General features: G+C 36.4%; 1 pseudogene; it reads right to left on the reverse strand.

Moving 5' to 3' along the window:
* Positions 1-277: 277 nt before the first annotated feature.
* Positions 278-3,540, reverse strand: LOC112090690 (annotated as a pseudogene).
* Between the last annotated feature and the right edge of the window lie 1,206 nt (positions 3,541-4,746).

Consider the following 4,746-nt stretch of genomic DNA (forward strand, 5'->3'; position numbering starts at 1 on the left):
TAATCATACGAGAGTTGGTACAACAAGTTTAGATGGCCCAACTCTATCCTAAACACAGGCACACAAAAGAAAGTCTTCACCATCTGATTCTCTTCCAGAAAGCTTCAAGCTCCTGCAGTAAGACACTAGTTAGATTGTTTCTCAATTTGGAGTAAAAGCTATAACATAGTATGAAAAAAAATGTCATCATAATTACCCTTTTGGATTAATAATCATCTAGAAAACAAAATGTCATTAGAAAGAAAAACAGAAGACATAAACATTACCAAATATGTCCTTAGATGTTTCTTTCACCAATGAAAGCATTTCTAATGCGTTGTAGCCTCATGATCACATCTTCCATGTTCATTCTTTCATTTGGCGAGTCTTCTGAACAGGCAAGTCCGATGTCCAAGATTGAAACCAAGCACTTCTTATTACAGTTTCTTTCTTCTTCTCCTCTTCTTCTTGTTGTTTCTTCTACTTCTCGAGGAACAAGAGTAGGGTCCACAACTTGCACCACTTTCTCTGGTAATGCCATCTTAACAAAATTATGAAGATTGAAATTGTCTTTGAACATTTTATCAGTAGGTCTCCTTCTCGTGAACAACTCCAATATGAGGATTCCATAGCTATACGCATCTCCCTCTCTTGATGGCTCACCACCCATGGCATACTCTGTAACTCATAAAAAAAAAATAATAAATTTTTTTATTTAGACGTATTAAATTTAACCAATCACAATATAATCAATACAAAAATATTATTGAATGGGAGCATTGTTCATCAATGACGCACCACCACACATGTATAAATAAATAAAGGAGGGCAGTTACTTGATAAAAAAGTGAAACAAAAGGCAAATGTACAAGATTATGACTTCTGTATTTCTTAGTCAACAACAAAAGTTTAGAAAATTAATAAAATTAAGCTAATTAACATTTCAATGATGTTATGTACCTGGAGGGGCGTAGCCAATGGTTCCCTTTATTCCAATTGTGCTAGTTTGACTTTCAGAGGAGTTAATGTCGTCTGAGATCAACCTTGCTATTCCGAAATCACTTACATGGGCAATCATTTCCTCATCAAGAAGCACGTTGCTAGGCTTCAGGTCACAATGGATGATCGGTTGGTCGCAATGATGATGAAGATAACAAACTGCAGAAGCCACATCGATGGCAATATTTAGTCGTTGAGTTAGGCTTAAACTCGTGGACTGAGTTTCATCATTGGACGTCACCGGATTGAGCCACCTCTCTAGGCTTCCGTTTGACATGTACTGAAAGATCAAAGCCTTGAATTCATTGCCATTATAATCCATGCTAGAGCAACATGTCAATATCTTCACAAGATTTCTGTGACGGATATTTCTTAGTGCATTACATTCCGCAATGAAACTCTTGGAAGCTCCTTTCTGTTGGAGATTGAGGACCTTTATTGCAACGGGATTTTCTTCTTGACCAAGAATTCCTTTATATACAGACCCGAAGCTACCTGTTCTAATCAATATGTTTGGGGAGAATCCATTGGTTACCTAATAAAGACTTCTGCATGAAACCTTTGAAAGAAAATTGATTGTAGAGAGTGTAGGAGACAATTTCCTTATCCTCCTCCGATAGTAAATGGCCAAAACCGAGAATAGAAGGAGAACCACTCCTACACAAACCGTGGTGATTGTTAGTTTTCGACCGTTGATTTTTCTCCTTTTGGATTCTTTTATTGGACAAGCTGGAAGCTGCAGTTCAGGTACACCACCGCAAAGTTTATTATTTCCAGCTATTGATATTGCACTTATGTTCTGGAAAACACCTGTTCTTGGCACTTCTCCGTCGAGATCATTGAAAGAAAGATCCAAACTCAACAATGCAGTAAGTTTCTCTAAATCCTTTGGAATTGGTCCTGTAAAGTTATTCCTCGAAAGATCCAAGTACTGAAGACCTCTTAGAGATGCCAAAGTAGAAGGCAAGGTTCCTTGAAAGGAATTCCCACTTAGGGAAAGGGATTCTAGACTCTCACAACCTTCAATGGTTTTTGGGATTTCACCGGTGAGATTGTTTTCGGAGAGGTCGAGCGCACTGACACTTTCTAGATTGCCCACTTCCTCAGGTAGGCTTCCAGTAAATGAGTTTTTTGAGAGGTCTAGTATGACAGAGGAGGAAAGACTAAAGACCTCTTTGGGGATAGCACCACTCAAGCCATTGTAAGAAAAGTCGAGATGTTGCAGATATTGGTGGCCGGCAATATTTGCAGGAATACTTCCTTGTAACTTGTTATGCTCTAAAAAGAGTTCGTTTATTTGAGTGAGGTTTCCTATAAATGAAGGAATATTTCCTGATAATGTGTTTGATCCCAACTCCAACACTTGCAATTTTGTCAACTTTCCCAGAGAGGGTGGAATGACCCCATTCAAGAGATTATTTGCCATGCTCAAAATTATTAAGTTGACAAGATTTTCTAGTGTTGCAGGAATATTCCCAGATATTTGATTCAATCCAAGGTAAAGGTCTGTGAGTTGGGTTGACAAATTGGCTATAGATTTGGGTAAAACACCTCCAAAAGAGTTGTAACTGAAGTCTAACAATCTTAGGTTGCTGCAGTTGGTTAAAGAAGTTATGAAATCAAAGCTACAGGTTGAATAACTTCCAGTCGAGACGCATTGGAAAAGGAATCTGGGATTATCCCAGAAAATTGATTAGTACCAATACTGAACTTTCGGAGATTATAGAGCTTCTGGCCAATGTTGGAAGGAAGAGTGCCAGTAAATTGGTTTAATGAAATGAAGAAATATTCAAGGGAGGACATATTGTAAAGGGATAAAGGGATGGTTCCAAACAGATTATTAGCAGATATAGAGAAATATGTCAAGCCTTTCAATCTGCCTAAATCACGTGGAACAATTCCCACCAACTTGTTAAACCGCATAGAAAGTATATTAAGTGATGAGATGTTCCCCAAGGAAGCTGGGATGCCTCCTGTGAGACTGTTCGAATCAAGATTAAGTTCCACCAGCTTTGTCAAAGAGCCAAGCTCTATCGGAATCATTCCAGTAAGATTGTTATTTCTGAGACTTAATATTCTGAGGTCCGAACAATAGCTCAAGTTGAATGGGATATTACCTTCCAACATGTTGTGGCTGAGATTGAGACGTCGCAACCGGAACAAACGACCAACTTGCGCGGGGATTTTGTCGGAGAAAATGTTGTTTCCGATATTAAAGAGCCTTAGAAAGCTAAGGTTGCCTACGTAAGGCGAGATAGTTCCTCGCAAGTTGGAGCCCTCCAAGTTCAAGCCTGTGATCCTCTGATGCCTCTTGCCGCATGAAATACCATGCCAGTTGCACAAGTGGACGGAGCCATTCCACGAGTTGAGGACGCCGTTCGGATCATCCACTGATTCTTTGAATTTGAGCAAAGCCAACTTATCAGTTTCATTGCTGCCTAGTGCTGTGACAAGAGTTTTAGTAGTTGGCTGCAAAAGAGTGACGGAATAAAGAAGAATGACATGGAGGAAAATGGACCAGAAAGAAGATGAAGAACTGAGATTGTCATGAAAATTGTTCATTTTTCGTGCCAATGGGTGAATTTTTGTAGGCAAACTGATTGCTTGAATGGCAGAATAAGATGTTTTAAAGTCTATATATATGACAAAACTGAGTACGTTGACTCTTCTTCCAATTAACATCAAAACCAACTTTTACGGCACTGCATTATGAATGGACAGAATTAGTAAAATAAACTTTTAGGCCCCGTTTAAAAGTGTAGTTTGAAATAGAATTCAAATTTTATGAGTGAAAATATTATATAAAATTTTTAAATTTAAAATTTTATTGTGATAAAAAAATATTATTTAAATATAAATTAGGGTACTTATCTTCTAAACACACTTTTAAAATTTAAGTAGGGATGCACTGTTAATCTTAAAGTCAAATAAACTTAAAAAAAATGTATCTGTGATTTCAGTATTTGAGAAACTGTTGTAACCAATAGAATTACATGGATGTTTTTTTATTTTTATTTTTATTTTTTTTGCGTTTCTTTAAAAAAAAAAAAAAGAACGATCTAGAAAACCTATAGCATATATATCAAAATATCATATGAACTTCAGTTCTACATGTGAGTGTCTAATTTGTAAGTGTGTGTACAATCTCTAAAAATTATTCTTTATTTGTGAGATTTACGTATATGAGGCTGTTATTGGGGATTAATTTTAATGAATAAATCCATAATGAAGAAAGTTGCAATAGACAAATACACACATATATATGGATAAATTAATTTTGGTACCCTCTAGTATCTGGAAACATCTAGCAGGTAATGTAATTTTTTAATATTATTAAAAAAACAGTACCTCTAAATTTTAAAAACGGTTTTTTGGTATTCTAAATCCCACTTTTGGTACCGAAAATTTCAATTGTGCCCTTACATTTTTTTTTTAATTAAATGGGTCGGAATGGTATTATAAATTCGAGGGAAAAAAAAAGACACCGTTTTTTGTGGCAGACTAGTATTTAAATCCGTTGCATAAGAGATGCAATCAGTGTTAAAAAAAATTGGATGGGGTAGTCAATGTCCTTCACTTGCGACATATCAGGGGTAAAATTGAACATTAGCAAACAATAACATCTTTTAACAACAAAATAAACAAAAAAAAAAAGGAAAAAGAAAAAACAAAAGGTGAACTAAAATTAAAAATTACCATACGGAGTGACAAAAGCCATTGGATGGGGAGGTTGGGCTGCCGTCACCGGAAGAAGGAGATGGTTGCCTG

Source organism: Morus notabilis, unplaced genomic scaffold (assembly GCF_000414095.1).
Source record: "Morus notabilis unplaced genomic scaffold, ASM41409v2 Scaffold1386, whole genome shotgun sequence".
In the NCBI taxonomy this organism is placed as follows: Eukaryota; Viridiplantae; Streptophyta; class Magnoliopsida; order Rosales; family Moraceae; genus Morus; species Morus notabilis.